The sequence below is a fragment of the Uranotaenia lowii genome, chromosome 3 (assembly GCF_029784155.1).
Source record: "Uranotaenia lowii strain MFRU-FL chromosome 3, ASM2978415v1, whole genome shotgun sequence".
Classification (NCBI taxonomy): Eukaryota; Metazoa; Arthropoda; class Insecta; order Diptera; family Culicidae; genus Uranotaenia; species Uranotaenia lowii.
The window spans coordinates 80611944-80635737 of NC_073693.1; the positions used below are offsets into that span (position 1 = coordinate 80611944).

A 23794-nucleotide genomic window follows, 5' to 3' on the forward strand; every position below is an offset into this window, starting at 1 on the left:
AAAACAAGTTTAAATGACCTTCAATTCATCTTCCAGCGACCTTTTAACTCAGCTTAAAAAATAACTATTTGCTATGTTCAGTACATGGTGCCGCCATGATGCCACGCACTGGATTCCAAACTCGACGAATTGCGTTTTGCCATGATTTTTATAATTTACTTCTAGATTGCTTCTTTCCTACATTTCCTACACATATCGCATGAGAATGGAAACTAAAGTAAACAAACATCCTATTGAAATTAACTTGTCCTGCTTGGGAATCGAACCCGGATCTACAAGGTGACAATCTAACACGTTACCACAACGCCACACTTAGATGTTGTTCTAACTGAAATCAAAACTCGAAATGGTGATATGATTTTGTAGCATACCTGCATACCTGGAGAAAGCATTCAAATGCACTTTTTGTGACTTACTGAATCCTGTTTAGAGTACTTTTGTGCCCTGTTTTGGGACTTAAATCCCGTACAACGTACATTTAAATGTGTTTTGCAACTTTCAATTTAATTTATGAGTACATTTAATTCACTAAAGGAATTGGGAAGTTTTTTTTCCTTTATCAACCAATAGATAACTATCAAAGCCTTCGTTTATGTAGATATGTAACTTTTGGTTTCTTGGGAGTCTACTAAATAGCAAAAACGAATATTTTTTACTCATTCCAACGTTTCGATCCATATTAAATCTTCATAAGAGACTAAACGATTTATTGTATGTTATCATATATTCAAAATACAATAAAAAAAATTACAGAATTCCTTACCGAATTCAATACAAAATTTGGGAAAAGTGCGGTTGCCTGGATTTCATTGAAAATAGTCCGGACGTTGCCTGGATTTATTCACTATATTTTCCAAATCATACAAAAAAAATCCAATTCTTTTGTGAATTTATTTTTAATTTATGCATCTTTAACCAAATTTTTCAAGCAATTTTTTTTAATAATCATTATTGGTTTTTTGGAAGCTTGAAAAAATATTTGAAATCTGCTAATAAGATTTGATTAAAGAAATGTTTTCAAGCCTTTTTTGAATTTTTGTGAAGTTATTTTCGGGATTTGTCCAAATCTGCCCGGATATTGCTCAGAATTTTGCTCGACAATTTCCAAATGCCCGGAATTCGCCAAATTACTAAAAAAAATGCCTGGATTTGTGCTGAAAAAAATCTGGCAACCTTAATCTAAAGGAGTATGACGTCATCACCAACGCTGCTTCGATGGGTTTTGTTTTTCTCTGCCTACAAAAAGTATAAAAGAGAGGGCCATTTGATGAAAGCGGAAGTTGTATGGGAGAGGCTGAAGCTTCCGCGCGAAATCGCACGTGTTACAATTGGCGCCCAACGTGGGGCGCCAGTTATAGTGTGTGGAGGTTCCTCCAGGGAGTTGTAACACTCGTCGGTTTTGCGGTCGTTAATCGGGCACCTTCAGCACCACCTCTTCTAGTCGAGGATCACACGTCAAATTCAAATTGCTCGGCGAAACCTTCGACCTCAGGGCAGGTCGTTCTCAATACGATCCAAGAATGGATACAAATGATCAGGTTTTATATAGTTAGACTGAGTGGGAATTACTCGTACCGGTCACCTCCTCAATTTAGAGAAACTTCATGAATGCAGCGTTCTATCTCCTTAGAAACGCTTCGTGATACGAAGCAGAAGTGAACAGATTGATTTCCCGGGCAGTCCTCCGAGAGTTAAAGAAAAACTAATCGGGATGAACAATGTGAACCACGAAATAACACCTTAGAAAATTGTGTTGGAAGAACACATACACATTTAATACGAATTTATTTATCTTATCCTAGGATAACATTAAGTTTTGATGAGATGTTTCATCCAAATTTCCCCTTTTCGTGTTCGGTTTACGTATTCTGAAGAACTTTTTGGCGAGCGTGTTAAGACAGTGTTAGTTTGAGACCGTGCAATCCGAGAAATTACACGGCCGGAGAGATTCTGAAGTTGGAAAAAACATATTCTGCATACTTGCACTACATATTTCTGGAGAAATTCCCAAATGAGTACATACCTTCGGTACAGTGATAACCGACGAGGTGGTAACTCGACAACGTATCCAGCATTTACTGTGGGCGGCACTTCAAGGAGGTGGTGGCTTGAAGCAAAATAGAATGGGTCATCCAAATTGCGACTGACGACCTCGTCCGATTCTCAGTGGTCAGGGTGCGAATCCTTACCGTTGTGTTCTCCCGGAACTGCTGGGCGGTAGCGGTGTTAGCAATCACTAGATATGCGACGGCTTAAAGGCTGTATATGATTGCCGAATCACGGCAAATAATTAATTTATCACACACATTTTAGACTAATGTATTTTACCTTTTATTTTTGGTAGGAACGCACACGACTTTAATTTGAACACACACAAATTATAGCTAGCTAATTGGTTGGTCTTTATTAATTTCCTGGAAAGGAACATGGAGCATTAAGACACTCCACCCAAAAGGCACTTAACGTGTTCGTACGGTATAAAGGCGTGGAACAAGAACAATGTCGCTTCTGATTCTTAAGTTCGGAATAACCCAGTCGATTCAAGGGATTCCTCAGATTCACACAAGGACCATCTGAGGCTTCATTGAGGAGTCGAAAATTTCCCCAAAGAAGTCGATGAACTTTGAACACAATATTCAATAGGCTTCGACCCAATTGAAAGAAGGGTTTCTCTTTCCCTTCGGCAACAGACTTATCGTTCCATCTCGTAACGATCCACTCTTGGAATCCCGATTCCTTAAACTAATAGGGTCAAACTCGAGAGATGACGCTGAACGCGTAATTCTCAATGACACAATTCCTGTAAAGCGCAAGCTTCCTCGACTTCCTTTTGGCTATGTGCATTTTCAAATGCACTACCTGTACTACTTAAGTATGACTCTACATATGAAAGCATGCAATTGGCTTCTGTTCAGTCCATCAACCAGAGAGAATGGAGAAAATCTGATGCACGACGCCCGAGTAGCTAAAGCTATAAAAAGAAGCGGTCGCGTTTTAGCAAAGCGAGTTTTACGTTCATCGCCATTAGGGTGACGAGTGTATTTCCTGGGGGACCCGTCACATCTAAAAACGTGTGACGCTCTCTTACTCAAGTTAGACGCTCCGTTTTGCCACGCGTTTTTAATCTTAAGTTCTCTCTTTTTACTTTCCCGCTTCGAGAATTTCTCTGGATCTGGCTAGTAAAACTACCAAGTTGAGCGTGGCGACGAACGTGTTAATTCTAACCGTCGAACGAGTAACATCATCCCGGAAGAGGCGAGAGCAACTTAGAAAGAGAGCCAGCCAGCAGTGGGCTACATCAAAGCCGCAGGAAAAACCAGCAGTCAGCGTTGCTCGTCGAATAAGTGTGAATAGTTGAAAAGAAAATTAAGTATGAAGTGAATTCCCTTTATATGAGTTCTCTTTTTGCTTGCTTCAACTGCTGCTCGTCGATTCCGTAACCAATCGGCTCTTTTCAGAGCCCTTTTTAGAAAGAATTTGCGATCACTGTGGCGTCATTGATCGATCGGTCTTGGCCTCCAAGTACAGTCCAAGGACTTGTCTCCTACTGGTAAGACAACCACCAGGGGTTTTCTAGAAGAGGCTCGCTCCCGCAGAGTCCAAGCGCAGCCCCTAGAGTCTAGTTATGGTTGTTCATGACCCAACAAGTATGGGCCAACAGTTATGAACGAATTATTTGAAGTAATGAAACTATGTATATATTATAACAATATTCGCTGCCTGTGAAACACGCTTGTCGCCATAGTACCCATGTTCGGGTTACGGGTGGCCTGGGAGGCCTGGGGGTTAGCCGTTCAGTTTAGCAACACGTTGCAAATATTGGGGTTCTCCCTATTTGGTTTCTCGCTCCGAGAATTTCTTTGGGCCCGGCTAGTAAAACAACCAACTCGCTTCGGTAGTTCTACTAAACGGGCTCAAATAAATTCTCGGAGCGAAAAAGTTATGAGGGAGAACTTCAACATTTGCAATGTGTGGCTAAATTGAGCGGATTACTTGAGTAAGAGAGTGTCACACGTGTTTGATGTGATGGGGCCTCCCAGGAAATACATCCGTCGCCCGAAAATGGGTCCCATGGTGACAAACGTGTGATCTTATAAATCTTGGAGTACTCTCTCTATACTGGGCCTGACAACTGAATCTCAAACGTAGAACTCTATCGCCGGTGTTACCAAAAGGTGCTAGAAATCCAGGTTTGGGAATGTAATTGGAAATATGGATTGGGTACAGGCTGCGAAGAGTTGAAAACGAGATTTGCAGAGAGACGCTTGTCAAGAATCACCAAGGGCATCGAGGAAGAAGCAGGCCCAGCAGCTCATGACGACGTAGTCTAAAAGACATTCACCATCTTAGTCGATTTAGCCTATACAGACTGAATAAATAACGTGGACAACTTAAGATTAACATTTAACATCCAGTATAGAGTCATCAGTGGACCAGCGATTACCGTCTTACCACGCTAGTCTAGTCGCTGAAATCCGCACAGTTGACGAAACCCTTGGCTAGCAGCTAGGGAAGACGCTGGGAGAGTCATTTTATAGAGAACTAGCTGACCCGGCAAACTTCGTTAAGCCTTTGTATTTCGCAAAAATAATGAACATGTAAATAAGCAGAAAACAGGTAAATAATTATTTACGCTCATGAAACTGGATTGCTACCTTCAAATGGATTTAATCGACACAGTTTTTTGACTATTTTCGTAATACTTCTGTTATATTATGGTAGTGCCTACCTCCAGGGGCAAAAAATTTCGAAGAAGATTGACTTCAAACAAAACTGGAAAGCGAATATCTTCTGAGATAGAGTTAAAAATCTATTTTCTTCCGTTTTACATTTTTTTCTTTACAGAGGATCCTTGATACCGATATGTCAATTTCTATTAACCCCAAGATAAGTGCCAAAAAGTGTTTTGTTGAAATGTGTCGTCTCTTTAAGCAGTTTTGATCAACTGTCTTTCCTTTTTCGCCAAAACCATGTTTGAAATTTTCTTTATCGTATAGGTACCAAATTTGTACAACACTTTTCATGGTATGAAATTTCGCGATTTTTTTTATGCTGCAAATATATAAATATCAACAAATTTTCATATACCATTCTGTTTTTCGTTATCTATCATGCATTTGGTATGTTCTCTGTATTAGATAATCTCCTCTTAATTTTTAAAATCATATTTTTTTATATCGACTTTAACTTTATCATATTTATCGGGAAATGGATGCTTAAGCACTGAACAAAGAAAATTAGAACATTCAATATATGTGTATGTACATGGAATTTTTATTCACAGCAATTTCACATCAAACGGTTATGAAATCTTTTTTTACATTGAGATCTTGAATTCAAACGGTTATGAAATCTTTTTTTACATTGAGATCTTGAATTCAAAATCAGAAATGAAATTCAAAAAAGTCTTTGCAAATCTAATTCAGTTTTCATTATCTCTGTTTTGGATCTTGAATCATATTTTCGTCGAGACTAAAATTTTTATTTTCCAAGCATCTTGTATATGAAGATGTTATTGAACCAATTATCCATTCTTGATTTCTGATACTGAGTGTTGGATCAAATTATGAATTTTATTTTTACAAAGTCAACCCTATTTATATCCTTAATTTTGTTTAGTTTTTGAGCACCTTAGTATGAAAGGAAGAAGTGGATAGTAGATATCTAATATTTCCTTGGTTTTCTGATGAAATTCACATAGAATTACAAAGTTAATATCATTCTATTATCGAACTAACTCATTACATTTTAGACGTTTACAAAAACCAAGTAAATCAATTTATGGTCGTCTTATTCTATTAGTTAAAAATTAGACGTTCTCTTGGTGTTATACCATAAATATGAACAGAAGATTCTGTAATGGAATGTTTCATTGTTATCTGTTCAGTTGTTTTGGATATGTCAAAACTTCCACAGTCATACGTAGAATATTATTTTTCTTGAATAATATGACAGTCTTTCATTTAACCGGAAAATAAACAAAACAAAATAACGGAGTATATAAAAGAGATCAGAATTTTTCCCGCGCATATCCTGGTCAGGCAAATTTATTCTATCTTAAAACCTAACAATATCCGGGCATTTGATTTCAAAATTGTCAATCCCAAATCCGGGCAATACCAAGCAAATTTGGGCTTAATTCAGGAACTACTAAAAAAAAAAATAATAATAAAACGAAAAGCACTTTAATAATTTTTTTTCTTCGGAATACATAAGAAATTTTGAATTGTATTTTAAGCATCCAGAAACCGTGCATGATTATTATGTTAAAAGTTGCTCAAAAAATTTCGTTTTAGTACGCAAAATTTAAAAAAAAATCAACTTAATAAGAGATTTTTTTTATTTGGCAAATGAAATGACTAAATCCGGAAAATTCGGGATTTATTTATCAAAATCCGGACAACCGGGCTGGACGACTTGACCGGGCCCTTTATATTTTGTTTTATCAATTACCCGGTCAAGTCCGGGTAAAACCGGGCAATCCGGCTAGCTTTGGGTTAATTAGCTTAAAAAATGTTAAAGTTGCCTTGATGCTGAAGCAAAAATGACAATTTTCGAAAATAGGTATACTCCATGCCAGCTTATTGCGTTCTTTTTTTTCACACCATACGGAAGGTGAACTATTACATCCAAGTATCCATTTTACTGGTGCCACGTGAAAAGTACACTTGCAACGAAAATGGGCGCCAAAACTTCCTATAGAGGGATGGATGCACATCAGTAAGCCTTGATTACTTTTGGCGCCTTCCTACTCTGGGTGATTCGAATGGAAAAAAAATGGAAATAGGGTGCCATGACTTTTATTTGATATGAATAAAAACTAAAAATTAATATTCAAATTCCACAAAAACATTTTCGAAATTATCTCTCCGTTGTGTTATTCTTCACGTGAAGACGAACACAACAAAAAAAATCGCATGCAAATCGGATGATCCAGTGAAGAGTTTTGCGTGTTCGCACATTTCTGTATGGGCTGTCTCTCTCCCTGTTTTATATATATAGATGGCCATAATCCAAAACAAACTTGAGCCTTGGTATAAGACCCCCTTGAGTTGACCAACAAAGCTAGAAAGTAATATGGTCGTTCTGAAGGCCAAGTAACACAATAAGCACCCAAGTTTGTATACCTAAATATTTCTCAAATGCCAATTGTTTATTGGGACCGACGTATGGTTTCAGCTTCTTCAAACATTCTCAGAAATTACATTGATCGGATTTTACTATTTTAAAGACAGGGAATCATTAGATTTCCTATAATGTCCCGACCCTGTAGAATCTTTGGTAAAAAGAGTCAAATGATAGACAGAGAGACAGCAAAAACGAAGCAATTAACACGTTTTTTGTCCGCAGCTCGAGTAGACAACTCCGGCGATGGCACCCGAGAGAATAGCAGTCCAAAAGTTTTCTAGTCCATCAATTTGAGCAAGTCTCCAATCGAGATTCGACATCAATCAAACGTCCCCGGGAGCTCCGAGCGCATCTTCGTCGTTCCGTCGTTCTGTTCTGATTCTTTCTCCTTGGAGTCGAAACGCGAAGAAGTAGCATCAGAGCTGAAAATACAGCACAATTCGAATCCTATCAATCCTTCCCGGACATGATGGGGATGCTCGAAAAGCGAAGCTGCAACGTGCATTCTGTTAGCAGGGGCCAATTAATCCACCTAAATTACGTCCCCGGCGGCAGCGAACTTGTCAATCCGTGATGCATATCCGAAATGCTTCGGAATCCTTTTTGGGTATCCCGGTTCGCTGGAGCGGGGTGTCGTCGTCAATGCTGTTGCTGCTTCTGGAACGACCGTCCATATCGTTCCAAATGAAGCGCACCGTCATCCATTTGCTATCGCTGATTTCGTCGGGTGAGGACGTGTGGTTCTGTGGTTTCGTGTGCATCAGCATCAGCCGTGAACTTTCGGCCCCGCTCTTAAAAGTTCCCTTGGGGTGAGGGTGGAAGTTCACTGGGAAATGCCGGATTCAAGCGTAGAGAAAACTCCCGAAATTCTCTTCCCCTCAAGACCACACCAAGGGTGGAGAGCATCGATGACTTTGAAAACATGTTTGCTCAAACAAAGACCGCACGTATCGTGCATCTCTGGACAACCTACCACATACCTACACACAGAAACCTTCATCCGTCAGTACGTGAATCCATTACCCAGTTGGTAGATGTGATGCTGCTGGCTGGAGGATGGATGAACGTCGAGAGAGAAAGAGCTATTTGGTCCACTCGGTGTGGAACAGATACTTCCCCAAACTAGCATAAATTAAATTTCGCTACCTTTGAGTTTGTTTGGTATTTCCGGTAGTACACCACTGCTGCCGGTTTTCAGAGGAAATGCTTTCAGTGGACGTGTATGGCTGTCATATGTTCTGTGTGAGAAATTTTCCAAAAGGTCGAATAAATGAACAAAATTTAAACGCTTTCGAAGCCGGTATCGATTAGTTTGCTCTCATTGAAACTTGTTCCAGCAATAAAACATGGTATAGGCTCTTTTAAAACCTGGCAGTGACCTACCTCTGTTCTGGAGGATGAAGCTCATCAACTTTGATGGCTAGCCGACATGTGCTCATCATGGGGATGATATGTTTGTAGAAAGCATCATTTCTTCCTAGGAAGCGGCCAACACGTATCTCGTTCGAGCTTCCAAAGCTGATTGGCAACCAGAGAGTGACCTCTGCTAGCTGGTATCAGCAAAGTGCACCGGCCAGCGACCAACATGAATGCATTCATTCTATTCACGTAATTATGCTCTTGGAGCATAACAGCAACACTCAGCCAGCAGGCAGCAAGGCACAGTGCCATGTATCGTGTAGTATGTTATGGTTCCTCCCAAGTACACTGAGGATGAGGATCAGCAAAAACAGGAACCGGGACGGCCTGGATTCTCGGATCTATAACGATGACCGACGTTCATGTCAATCACGTAGTCACTTTCCGGTTCGCTGCGGAAACGAAGCCTGATTGACGGTTATTTGATGAATATTAACTCTCCGGCCGGCCGGCCGGCCCCGAAATATTTGTCAAAATGAAAGCCGTCCATTTATGGCGCAAGAGTCTGTCGGCGAAAATATTTTGAGTTCTGAAACAACGACGAAGGATTGATGAAAATATGACAAACAATTTTGACGGTGTTTAGTTTAAAATAAAAAAAAGGAGTTGAAGTTTTTGAAAAAACAATCACAAAGTAAAAGAGAACCACAACAACCTTGTTTCAGTCAATGTATTTCTTGTAGAAAATCAGTGTTTGAGAGTTGAAAAATTTTGCTGATGCAACTTATTCCTATCCGTACCACTTTAAATGTGCATGTTTAGCCTTACCGCTTTCAAATACTTCCAAAGCTAAGCTACCAAAGAAATTTAAAATACATAAATAATCTGTTTCTGTTTCTGTGATTCTGTTTAGACTTCTAATCCTCAAGCTAACTCTGTCATTGATCCGAAACACGAAGAAGACTCTAAACCGGATCCGGATCGTAATCTTGTTACTTATCATGATTCTGATCCCTATCCTGATTTTAAATCCAAAATCTTAATTGTGTATCGTAACTCTGAACTTTGATTACGATACTGATCTTTGATGTAGATTAGAGTGCCCCAAATGACCCGCCATTTGAAAAAGTTATGTGCTGCAGGCTTAAATTCATTCTAGGCCTAGTACAAAATCTCTTGCTAAATTTGGGCCAGATCGGATAATGGAAAGAGGTCGCTCAACGAGCCTTAAATTTATATGGGGTTTTGAGACATTTTGTTTGGAAGGAACACAAAATCCAGTTTTTCATTAATAACTTTGGTCCACTTTGGCCGATTTCTTTTGAAAACGGTTTTTCTTAAAGACTTAACTATAACTAATATTTCATCCAGAGACTGCATTTCGATTCAAGTTAAGACACAAAAGTTTTTAAGCTTCAAAAATAGTTATCTTTTTTAAGGGTGATATTCACTGCTTCGAACATTTTGACGCAGCATTAACAGTGATTAATATCACACTGAAAAAAGCTACCCCATTTTTTGAAGTCTAATAACTTTTTTATCATAAGTCGAATCGAAATGCAGTTTTGGAATTAAATATTTGTCATAGTTTGGGCTTTAAGAAAAACAGTTTTCAAAATAAATCGGCCAAAGTGGACCAAAGTTATTAATGAAAAACTGGATTTTCGTGTTCCTTCCAATCAAAATGTCCCAAAATCCCATACAAACTTTAGGCTTGTTGAGCGACTCCTTCCCGTGATCCGATCTGGCCCTAATTTGGCATGAGACCTTGTACTAGGCCTAGAAAGAATTTAAGCCTGCAGCGCATAAAATTTCACAAGCTAGACATTTCTCATACAAATTTGGGGCAGTCTTATGTAGATCCTTATTCCGGATCCTGTATCCTTATTCCAATTTTGCTTTCAGATTCTAATAATGATACTGTAGGTGAGAATGAGAATACTTGACCCTGTGGATGTTTAATTCCTTCGCTATTTCTCGAAACCGAAATGTCTTACAAATATCAAATGTTCTAGAAAAAATGTGCCAAATAGAACAAAACAACAATGCTATTTTCTGAATTATTGGCTTTGTTTGAAAAATGTTACAAAATGTGATTTGAAGATCCTTTTTTATAATTTAAAAATGTTTCCAGCACGAAAAAATTATTATAAAAATATTTATTCCAATTTGTCAATCGTTAGAGTATAACTTGAACTTCATAATGTCATATTTTTGAAGCAATAATAAACTTTCTTTTTTTTTTAAAGAACAAGTTTTTTCTAAATTGTGGTATGGTTTTATTGATCCTTAGAGTTCAAAAAGATATATTTTTTTCTTCAGTATGGATCTTGATCAATGGTTATCATGAAACTATATGACAAAAAAAGGTCAACGGACCTTTTATCTATGGATTTTGCTAGATTTTTGCCTAGGGTCAGGCCACCCTGAACTAAGGACCAAGTCTCCTTTAGTAAAGGATCAAGGCTTCTTCAACTTAAAAAATATCACAATTTTTTTCGTCTCACGAAAATGCTTCTGGTTCATCTACGGTTTCATGTTTCGTTCTTACTTCTGGAGCATATAAACTTGAAGTTACACTCGGTCAGAAAATGTAAAAGACGAACACATACATAAAGGATCTCAGTGAAACTTCATATTTCTTTGAAGAGATCTAATTTACCTAACTCTAAGGCGTACATCTTTAAAGGATATGATAGCTAGCATCTTAGAAATGCTAAAACCACCAACCCACAGAAAGAGTACTAAGTGTGCCGTGAAGAAGATTTGTATGCTTTCCTCTAAGCCACAGTCGGCAGCCTTGCAAAATTTTCCGTAACATGAAAATTTCAATAAAAAATAAAATTCTCCCTAGTTTTCATTCCGCCGAACATGCCAATAAATTTCTAATCATAAACAAGAAAAGGGGATCAAGTATCCCCATTCTCGCCTGCTATACGCTTCTTCCTTATTTCGTCACCTGAATAATTATCTTAGATCCAGATCCTCGAACCTGGCTGAGGATCGTGATTCCTTATATTGATACTTATCTCCGATTTTGGATCATTTCTCGGATTCAGGATACTGAAGCTGGATTAAAACACCGCCAGATCTTGATCAAAATTTCGATCCTGGAACCTGATCTAATGTTGATCGTGATTCCGAATTAGAATCCTTATTTCTAATTCTGATTCTGAACCTGAACCCTGTTCGTAATTTTGAACTCTATTTTTCTATTCTAATCCCGATGCCTGATCTTAATTACAAGCTTTGATCCTGGTCAGATCCCAGATATTTCATACCTATCTTGATCTCACATTTTACTCTCAATCATGCGCGGTCCACTCTATGGGGATGTTTGCTCAACAAAAAAGGGTTAAGTTTGAAAAAAGTCAGTTCTCAAAACTCAAACAGCCGTAAATTGCTATTCCTTGGGTCGAGTTTCACCCAACAACTTTTGGGAGTTATTTGAAGAGTTAAGCTTGAATTTTCTGACCATTTTTCTACATACTTTAAATTCCAGGAATTTATGCTTCGTGTGTAGAGAAAACTTTGTTTTTTAAAAAAAGTTCACTAATCTGCCCTCATGTGCCTAAATTTACACGAGAAAATGGTTATGAAATTTTATTTTCATTAAACTACTTTGCTTTCCATAGAATGACAATTTAAAAAAAAATCAAATAAATTAATAAGGATAGTATTTATATTGCGATGAAATTTTCCATAGGACCGACTTTTTTTCTAGGCACTTCAAATACGTTTGACTTTTACTGGTGGTCTAACTTTTTTACATTTCTTTTCAACATGGTAACCACTTTTATATATTTATGAAAATCGATTTTTGATTTTGTTTCAAAATGAAACAAACTTCCCAGCTAACAAAAAATCATAATATAATTGATTACATAGGTCGTCAATATTGAGATCTTTTGTATCTATAGTATAAATTTTTATTCTGTGTGATTTTTCATGATTCATTTACGGTACTCCTTACGCAAAACATTTCGAATCGAGCAAATAATAACTTAGATCCCACACAAAGCCTCAAATAATATCAATAACTTACGATAGCGACCATTATGGAATTAAAAAATCGTTATTTGCGTTTTGGATCCATTTTAATTTTATTCTGGTCCAAATCTATCACTTCAAATATTCATATCAATGGATGAATCATCAGACCGCTGCAAAAAATTTCTTTTTAGTCCCAGGAGAACTAACTTTGGGTTATTTTGGGGCGCTGAATCCAAATTTTCAATTGATTTTTTTTTTATCTAAATATCAGCTCTCGTTATCGCTTTTGGAGATAGGTTAAAATTCAAGAAAAAATTTTTTTTTTGCTTTTGTGGCATCAGTTTAAAGTATAACAAAGATTTAGAAAAAAACGGTTTTAACATAACATAGCCGTTTACCCGAAAACCGAGGGTAGGTTTTATTTCTGTAAAAAAAAGTATTCATGGTTATTTTTTGTAGTTTTCCCTGTTTTGTGGAATATGGGAATTTCAAAGAAATGTCTAACTGAAACATCCCTATCACATATTAAAAAGTTAGTGTCAAAATGTTTTGCATTCTTTGAAAATAGTAAAATAGATTGAAATCTTGCAAATATCTCACTTCAACGATTTTTGTTTTAGTGATAATGGAAATAGTGAGAACGCTATCTTTTAATTTTAAAGACATAAATCATCGTCAATTTGTTTTTGAAACTATTTTGTGGCTCTATTGGTGAGGGATTACGTTGTTGATGATGATATTTAGACGAAAAGTTTTAAACGTGTTGAAAGGAACGAATAGCATTTGAAATAGAAGCTCTACCACGTACTAACTTTTTTGTCCCTCATCAAATAACTGTTTTAAAAAATAAGAAACCCATAGAGTAAGCTTTCCAGATTGCCCGGGTTTTTCCGGACTTGCCCGGATATTATATAAAAAAATTGAGAGTTTTCCGACTCTGCCCGGTTGCCCGGAATTCGACTAAAAATTGTGCTTTATTCTCTTTTGTCATAACGAAAAGAAAAATTCAAATTAAGATGCGATTGTTTTCTGTCTAAAAGTAAATTTTTTTGAAGAATTTTTTCAATACCATCATGATGACTTTTGGAAGCCTTAAGTACTGTTTTAAATCTGGTGATTTAGGTATTTCGATAAAAATTTATGTTTGAAGTGCTTTTCTTCATGAGTTATTGTTGGGTAATTATTGATTTTTTATTCTTTCAAATTTTCCCAGATATTGACCAGAATTTAAATTGATAACTATGAGATGAAATGCTTGGTTATTGTCAGATTTTTCGATAAAATTATCCGGATTTATCCGACCCGGATGCATGCGAAAGAAATTCTTACAACCTTACGATAGAGGTTATCTATCCAATTTTCTTAATATTACAGAATCTAATTTTTCAAACCGTTGAATCAAAAAAATATCTAGTCAAAATATGTATCGTTTTCTGTTGGAAATTTTTCAGCTTGTTGCAATCTTTTCCATAATCTGAACCGTTGAATGGATGGAGACTACTAAATAGATTCAAAATCATTAAATCTTTTTCATATAAGATAATGGAACACTCTATGGGTGATACGGCGTTTAGAAATTCTAAAATTCATCAAATTCTAGTGTTTTTGATCCTTGATAACTGATGAACTTAGTAATGAACTATGTTTATGCACGATTTTGATTCAACCCTGCTAATTTGGGATGATGTTTAAACAGCCGATTTCTGCTGAGTGTTGTTATTTTCAGTTTAACTTTAAAATTTTCCGTAAAAATGAAAAGCACTTCCCCGAAAATGAGAAGCATTTCCCCAAAAAAGCGCAAAATTGTGTACAATCATCAATCCTTGTGACAATCACCAATATTTGTGTAAATTATTGCAGCGTTCATGCAGCGCAAATTTCCGTTTTGATAAATATAAATTTATTGCAAAAATCTTGCGTAAATATACTCAAAATTCAGTGCTAAGTTGAATTTAAGTGCAAGAAAATCTGAGAAATTGCAAATTGTCGGAACGTTAAAAAAACTGCTACCTTTCCTTCAGCAACAGTTTTTGTGTTCATGATCTAAAAAAATAAAAAAAAATATATATTCATATGTGCAACGTATACATTTTCACTTCAGCTGTCTTAGACACTTAGTGATTTTTTTTAGCATTCCGTAGCTGATGTACAGTCTTATTTCACTGTTTTTCGGATTTTTATTCTAAGACTTTCAATAAAAGAAACCTGAAGTGTAATAGTTGAAAAATTTTTCGTAAAATATATTTGGGATACTTTACGAGCTTTCCAAAATTGTACATTTTGAAAAAAAATCTTTACAAAACAAGAAAGATACAGCAGTTTTAAGCGAGGAGTGTCAAATTGACACTCAAAGTGCGATTAGCGAGTTTTGCTCCTGAGCTTTCCTGCGTCCATAAAAAAGTAATGATGCAAAATTGAAGATTTCAAGAATTTATTAAGAGCCCAAAGTTTTTTTTTTATTTGGAAGCACCCGAAAAAAGTTACAAGCCGCTAACTTCAGTGTTATATTTACACTCAAGAGCAGATCAGCACTATCTTCTCATGAAAATTTTCCCGCATAGAGTGTTATAGACTCGCAGTTGATGTTGAAAAAAATAATTTAGAAATCAGAATATAGAAAAAAAATCGCCAGAAATTTTTTTTCTCTAATTTTCACATTTTTTAAGAACGTCTGATTTTTTTAATTAAATTCAAGAGAAGGAAGAGCAGCAGTGTGCATTAATTAACTGATTTTTTTTCTTCATTTGAAAATGACAATTCTAAGTCATAATCTTGATCCTGTTGAAAGCTACTGATTCTGATCTCGAATTCTAAATTATGCTTGATTTTAAGCCTGATTTTGGATTGAGGATCTCAGACTCGGATCTAGATTTCTGATCCTGGGTCGGGGTTTTGAATCTTCGAACCTTACCTGGGTATTGATCCTGGTTTTTCGACCTTTTGAAACCTAATCGATGCTGTTGATTTTGGTTCTGGCTATCCAGGATTGGCATCATTGACGGGTGTTCTAGATACTAATTTCGAACCCTGATACTGATGCTGGATTCTGATTCGATTACAAAATCCCAATATGGCTCCTGATACAGATTCCGTTTTTTTTTTTCATCCAATTGAATTTTATCATGATTCTGGATTTCAGTTTTTGATCCAGTATTCAACTCTTGGTTCCTGATTCTGAATTCTGAACTACTGATCTTAGAACCTCGTCTTTGAAAGGATGCCATCCCCGGATCCTAGTCTTATTCTGGATTGTTATCCTTTTTTGTTAATAGGAGTGGCCAAATCTAAAACAAAATAAATCCAACGATTAGATTTTAATGTTTATTCGTAAGTTAAGCTACTGTAGAATACAACCCCTGTTTAAAGACACCTCAACCGATCTGGTTCAAACAAATTTAGCTCACGTGTTTCGACAATAGAAAACAATAATGGGCCCCATATTTATTTCACCGGAATCGAATCACTTGAATGATTCATTACTCCTTCACTTCTTATACAATTACGTGGCTGCATAATCCTGCGTTTACCCATATTAGCTCGATAAACATTTATTCACATAGTTTGCTATTTGCTTAACCTAATACCATTGACGCTGCCCAGGCCTACGCAACGTGTGTGTAGGTAATTCAATAAAACATTTTCCCCGCTAGTCGGCCATCCGGAAATCTGAAAGGCAATAAGGACAATACGGCGAAGGGTCCCCCACCTCCTGAGCCCTTTCCTGGTTTTTCCGCGGCGGCATCGTGCAGTGATTTGTGTTTACCGGGTTTCTGTCAGTGTTTACCATTCATTAATGTTTAATAAACACAAACAGCAGCAGCAGAAAGAGGATAAACAAAGTGGCCGGATTGAACAGCTGCAGCTCGTTCTGGGAACGGCCAATGACCACTTTGAAGCGAACTCATACGCTGTTTAATTTGTCTAAATACCTACAAACTAAACCGAAGTCAAATTCAAACACGCCCAAGCGGTGACGATCGATAAATTTCAAGTGGGTATATTTTTCTTCCCCACACCCACCTGAAATCCTTCAGAAGAAACCACTCCATGAATTCTAGAACCAAATAGAAGGGAAAAAAATTTCTTAAAACACTGACTCGCCCCTCTTCAATGGAAAATCAAGAACGCAAATCAGGGGCGACTTTTTCGGGAACGAAAATCAATTCCTGCTCTAATTGCCTGTTTTGGAGCAACACGGGTGGCCCTTCTTCTCCTTCGAAATCGACGGGACGGGAAAAACAACAACCAAATCGATTCCGAAAAAGCAAGAAGCTTAACTGGACCGAAAATTTATAGCATCTCCCCCTGGTGGAGCAGAAATGGTCTGCCCTTCCCCTACTAACGGTTGTTCTTTAGAAGGTCCACCAAACCAAATTCATCCCCCCTTACCGTCGTCGTTCAGCTTAGTATGAGCGTCCATTATTTCTGACCGGGGCTGCTGAGACGCCACTTGAATTTTGATTAGCCTTCCGGCCGGAGTCCTCCTGTTCCCGGACAGCAGTGTGCTCTTGGAGTGCTCCTGGCAGGGAGCTTTTTTCGGGGACGAATTTCAAGTTTCGGTACAATCACGTTTACTTTTGATGATGATGGTGCTGAGATGTTAAAGTGGGCTAGGGGGGACGCTGACGACGACGACGACGACGACAACTCGGTAGCAAAATATTTGAAAGATCGATGTTTTAAGCTTTGTTGCCAAATATAGACACTCTTACCCCTGGAGAAGATACTTTAATGATATTGAGACTGGGTAAAAGCTTTTTTGGGTGGTTGTCATGCTGATCTAGTTACTTTTTAAGCCTTGACTTGGTGTCCGTTTTTAAATTGATACGAAGCATTTCAATTTCCGACAGAAATCTGTTTAATATTAACGATCAAAAGGGTTCGTTTTGGAAATTACGATGCTGTCATAAATATAAGCTTTAGACTAATTCTTAAAAAGCTTTAATTTGGAAAACAAGTAATTTTAAAGGCAGCATGTGGCTTGTGGCTCACTGGAAGATCGATGCTTTTAAAACAAGCTGTTAATTTCAAATTATTTTTCCAGGGTTATGTAGTGATTGTTGTTTTAACGTATTCTGCATCTTTTTTTGCTGAAAAAAGTGGCTCCAGAGAGTTAATCATACTATTATGATTAAAAGAAACATAAAAAAAGGAGACCAACGTGAAAAAAAACAACAGCAAAAATTCAAAACAGTGAAAAATCGAGAGAAATAAGGACATCAGAAATAAACAGCTTTTAAAATGTTAAGCATCAACTTATTAAAATTTATCAAAGTAAAAACCTTTGGATTTTTTTAAAGCTTCTTTAAATTTTCTTTTTTTTATTTTATTCATTTCATTTGAATGAAAAAAATAAAGAGAAATTTTAACGAAACGAGCAGAAAAAAAATTGGAGTATTTTTTAATATTTTTTTTGTATCGTGGAAATTAAGAAATACTTGAATATCTATTTTTTTCCTTTTTTTATAGGAATTTAACCATTAAGGTCATTCCTCCTCAAATCTTTGTTTAAGATCAATTGAAGTAAAATAAGAAAAAATAAGAATCATGAAAAACAAGGAAAACGAAAAAATCAATAATTTTAAGAAAAATAAAAATAACAAGATAATGAAAAATCAAGAAAAGTATGGAAATCCAGAATGTAAGAAAATTCAAAAAAAACAAACAAGAAAATCAAAACAATTTTAAAAAGGAGAAAATCTCAAAAAACCAACAAAATAGTGAGAATCAAGAAAGTTGCATCATCAGAAATAAAATGCTTTTGAAAAAGAATGTATTAAACTAATTACATTATTCAAACTGAAAACCTGCTCTAAACTGTCTATTTTACCAATTTTAATTAATGGTTTTTTTTTCGAAAAATGGGTAAAGTTAACAAAACGAGCAAAACAACAAAATTTGGAGTTTCCTCAATCATTTTTTAAAATCGAGAAAATAAGAAAAAAACAAGAAAATCTATTGATAAATTTAATTGAAGAATATCATGAAAACACGAAAATCAAGAATATCAAGGAAAAAAATAATGAAAATCCAAAAATGAAAAAAAAACATTGGAAATCCAGAAAGTAAGGAATTTCAAAAACAATCAATGCTCCTGTATTTATTTTTAGTTCCTTGATAAAGAATTAATATAATTCGAAACGTTGGATGAAGCACATATAAAAAAAGTGTTATAATTGACCTGATAAGACCGAAAAGCCATCCGAAATGCGGGGCACGATTTTCAACAGATCCAGTCAACTCATCTGCTTTGCCGATGACATTGATATAGTCGGCAGATCATCTGCGGTGGTGGAGGAGATCTACCGCAAACTGAAACGCGAAGCAGGAAGGATTGGGTTGATGATTAATACGTCCAAGACGAAGTACATGCTGGCCTGCGGATCCGAGACCGACCGAACCCGCTTGTCCAGTAATAACAAGGTCACGATCGACGGCGACGAGCTGGAGATAGTCGAAGACTTTGTCTATTTCGGCTCACTGGTGACCGCAGAGAATGACACCAGCCGTGAGATCCGGAGGCGAATTATCAGCGGAAGTCGTGCCTACTATGGACTCCACAAGCAACTGCGGTCGAGAAGACTTAGCCCTCGCACGAAGTGTAACCTGTATATGACGCTTATTAGACCGGTTGTTCTCTACGGGCACGAGACATGGATATTGCTCGAGGAGGACCTGCGTACACTCGGAGTATTCGAGCGACGAGTGTTAAGAACCATCTTTGGCGGCGTACAGGAGAACGGAGTGTGGAGGCGAAGGATGAACCACGAGCTCGCGCGACTCTACGGCGAACCCAGTATCCAGAAGGTGGTGAAGGCTGGCCGGATACGCTGGGCAGGACATGTTGCGAGAATGCCGGACGACTGTCCTGCAAAACAGGTGTTCGCTACGAATCCGGTAGGAACAAGACGAGCGGGGGCGCAACGAGCGAGGTGGTTAGACCAAGTGGAGCGTGATCTGGCGAACGTGGGGTGCCCGAGAAACTGGAGAACGGTTGCTATGAACCGAGTGAATTTTAGGAATTATGTTCGTCAAGTTATGTCGTAAGACGGAATACTATGTAAATAAAAAAAAAAAATAATAAAATAAGACCGAAAAGCCAATACATAACCTCATAATTATTCCCGGTCGAACAACAGTTGAAGATCAGACTTCGCTGAAGACAGACGTGATTCGATCCTAAGCTAGATAAGTGTTGACCTCAAACAAGTGTTTCTACCGGTGTGACAATGGCCGACGAAATTGTGAAGAACACTATAGCCTTCAAATTTCCAGATGGTGCTCCAAGCCCATCTTTGTTTGAAGTTGCTAGGTTTGTGAAGAACTTCGATGCTGACAAGTCTTCGATGGAGTCGTCGTATAAGGTAGCCGAGGATAAATCATTATTTATAAAATTTAAAACGAAAGATGCTATGAAGGATGCCGTTTCCCAGAACGCGGAGGTTCTAAAGTTTTCGTACTCGGATGGAAATATTGTGGACGTTACGATGGCGATTGCAGGGTGTTATACGAAGTACGTGAGAATTTTTGATCTGCCACCGGAAATTGCCGATGCAACCATTGCAGCAGTGTTGGGTAATTACGGTAACGTTAAAAGAATGGTTAAGGAAAAATTCCCAGCAGATATGGAACTAGACTTGTTTACTGGTGTTAGAGGAATATACATCGAGGTTAAAAAAGAGATCCCAGGTTGTTTGTTCTTCTCTAACCGCAAAGGAAGAATATATTATGAAGGACTGAAACAAAAATGCTTTGCTTGTAAGCAAGAAGGCCATCTGAAGGTCGATTGCTCTCAGAACAGATTTCGGAATACACGAGAGGTTGAAAACGTTCAACAGCAAAAAGAAACGCACGTGGTTCTCCCAGCTAGCTGTGCTAGTAGGGTAGAGCAGCAAGTAACTCCGAGTTACTCAGGAGTGGTTCAAAACCTTATGCATCAACGTACTGAACCAGAGCTGATCAACTCAACAACGCAAATGGACAGACGGCAAACAGAAGCGGTAGTTGAGGATACTAGTTTCACCGAGGTTCTCAGGGCTTCCGATGAACAGGACAGAATGGAAGAAGAAGATGCCACAAAGCAAAGCGCTACAAAACGACAAAGATCTCCACTATCGGGAACTACTGCTGATGATGATGGTTTTACCCAGCTGACTTCAAGGCGCACTCGTAAAGCAAAAAAAGTAACACTAGCCGAGATTGGAAAAGCACCAATAGTTAAGCCGACCTATATTGGTCGCTCACAAAGCAAATAGTTTTATGCTTATAGCTATTTGGAACAAAGGATCAGTTTTTTTTAATGATAAAAGAAACGTTTTCAATTTAGAAACAATTCTTGCCATAGTTACTTAGATTCTCAGTGTATTAGTTTATAATTTTGTTTTAAAGAAACATTAAGATCGTTTTTGTAGTGATTAATCTAGAATGTAAGAATGACATTTTAATAAAGTGAATATTTAAAAAAAAAAAAAAACAACAAATTAAAAACAATCAAAAAAATTTTGAAAATCCAAAGAAATAAAGAAAATAGTGGAAATCATAGAATTTTAGGAACTTACAAATAAAGAATGCCAAACAGGTCATAAAAGTTTAAAAAATCGGAAAACAAAAAAAAAACCCGGACAATGAGAAAATCGGGATATACGAAAATACCACAAAGTCCACAAAGAGTTAAAAAAATGATTGAAACTAGAAAAAAAATCAGGAAAATCAAAACAATCAAGAAATTAAAAAAAAATTAAAATCAAAAAATCAAGAAAATCAAGAAAATCAAGAAAATCAAGAAAATCAAGAAAATTTAGGAAATCAATAAAATTATGAAAATAAAAAAATAAAACAAAATCAAGAAAATAATTAAAAACAAAAAAAAAGAAAATCAAGATAATTAAGAATATTAAGAAAATTAAGAAAATAAAGAAATTAAAATAAATAAAAAAAAAACCAAAAAAAAATTAAGGAAATCACAAAATCAAGCAAATCAAGTAAATCAAGTAAATCAAGAAAATCAAGAAAATCAAGAAAATTCAGAATTTCAAGAAAATCAGGAAAATCAATAAAATCAAAAAATACTATAAAAACCAAGAAAATCAAGAAAATCAAGAAAATCAAAAAAATCAAGAAAATTAAGAAAATCAAGAAAATCAAGAAAATCAAGAAAATCAAGAAAATCAAGAAAATCAAGAAAATCAAGAAAATCAAGAAAATCAAGAAAATCAAGAAAATCAAGAAAATCAAGAAAATCAAGAAAATCAAGAAAATCAAGAAAATCAAGAAAATCAAGAAAATCAAGAAAATCAAGAAAATCAAGAAAATCAAGAATATCAAGAAAATCAAGAAAATCAAGAAAATCTAGAAAATCAAGAAAATCTAGAAAATCAAGAAAATCAAGAAAATCAAGAAAATCAAGAAAATCAAGAAAATCAAGAAAATCAAGAAAATCAAAAAAATCAAGAAAATCAAGAAAATCAAGAAAATTAAGAAAATCAAGAGAATCTATAAAATCTAGAAAATCAAGAAAATCAAGGAAATCAATGAAATCAATTAAATAAATAAAAATAAAGAAAATCAAGAAAATCAAGTTAGTCTATTTAAGCAAAAGAATCATGAAAACAAAGAAATAAAACTAAATAAAAAAAATCAAGAAAATCAGGAAAATAAAAAAAAATTGATAAAATCGACAAAATAAGAAAATCAACGAAATAAGAAAATCATCAATTCAATTAAATAAACAAAACTCGAAAAAAACAAGAAAACTAAGAAAATAATCAAAATCTAAAAAATCAAGAGAATAAAAAAAACTAAAGAAAATCAGAAAATAAAGAAAATAAAGAAAATCAAGAAATCAAGCAAATCAAGAAAATTAAAAAAAATCAAGATAACCAAGAAGACTGAGAAAATCAAGAAAAACATAAAATTAAGAAAAATAAAAAAATCAAGAAAAAAAACAAGTAAATTGAGAAAATCGATAAAAAATCAAGAAAATTAAAAAAAAAATCGAGAAAGTCAAGAAAAATTAAGAGAAACAAAAAATCCAAATCAAGTCAATCATGAAAATCGAGAAAATCAAGATAAACAAGATAATCAAAAAAAAAGCAAGAAAATAAAAAAAAATAAAAAAAATATCGAAAATGAAGAAAATCAAGGAAATCAAGAAAATCAGAAAAATGAGAAAAATCAAGAAAATATTGAAAATTTAAAAAATCAAGAAAAAAGAGAATATCAAGAAAATCTTCTTTTAACTATTGCATGCTGTTGTTTAGATCTGTCCCTGATTGTTATCGAAACTTTGAATCCCAACCTGTCAAAAAACTTCCAGTTTTGTTTTTCTACATAATTATTTCTACCTTGTTCTTTCAGAAGTAGCTCATTTTTCCATCCTTTTTTATCAGAATATTCAGATATAAACGGCTTGCTATTTTGTTTTTCGTTCCCTTGCTTTAACAACCAATTAACTAGAACACTATTAACGTCCACAACACATAAAAATTCCTCACTCATTCTCAACCAAATGGAGGTAATTTTCATTCTCGTAAAATTCAATAAGATTAAAAAAAAATTTATAATAATATAATGTATTTTAAATCGTGTTTTCAAGTAATTTTAATAATTTTTTTAACCAAAATTACTCTAGTGAGAATATTATACGAGTTTAAAGAAACTATCTTAAATCCAAACGCCTCCAGTACTCGACAGTTCCCAAGTAGTTGTCAGCATCAAGCTCGTTTGTCCGGTTCCATTGGTCCAGAAAATGTTTTACTTAATGGCGAAAATTGCGCGATAAAAAAAAAAATAACAACACTAGCATCACGTCCTTCACCATGGTTTCTCGGAAAGCTTCCCTGTCTGGTTTGGCCCTACTTTCTCATTTACTAATTCCGGTAACGGGACCGTGTGGTCCGGGAAAAATTATGAGCTCCGAATGGTCCAAGACGAAATTAGAAGAAGCAAAAAAAAAAGTTTCCCAAATGTCTCCGGAGGATTTGTCCGGACAGAAAATGACCCTTGGATTGACGACAGCACCAGCCCCAAGCAGGGACCAAGCTAAGAAAAAAGCTTAACTTTATCTTCTTTCTCCATGGAGACCGGCAGGTCTTTCTTCAAGCTTCCAACTCGTTCCGGAATATGAGAAGGGGAAGAAAACCGCAACAACACATTTGGTCACTAAAAGTTGCGGAGAGTAAGGAAAAGAATGGTGTAAGAATGACCAAGAAAAGCTCCCCCTCAAAATGGGAGTGTTAATCCTTTACACAGAAAGGATGTTTCCGGGAAATTTTTCTTTTTCCGGTTTTGTTGATGCTAATGTCGCCTTGCCTTG

General features: G+C 35.9%; 1 protein-coding gene across 2 annotated transcripts in view; it reads left to right on the forward strand.

Moving 5' to 3' along the window:
• Positions 1-23794, forward strand: part of LOC129750510 (semaphorin-2A) — a 402306-nt gene that overhangs the window by 216968 nt on the left and 161544 nt on the right. The window lies entirely within an intron of this gene.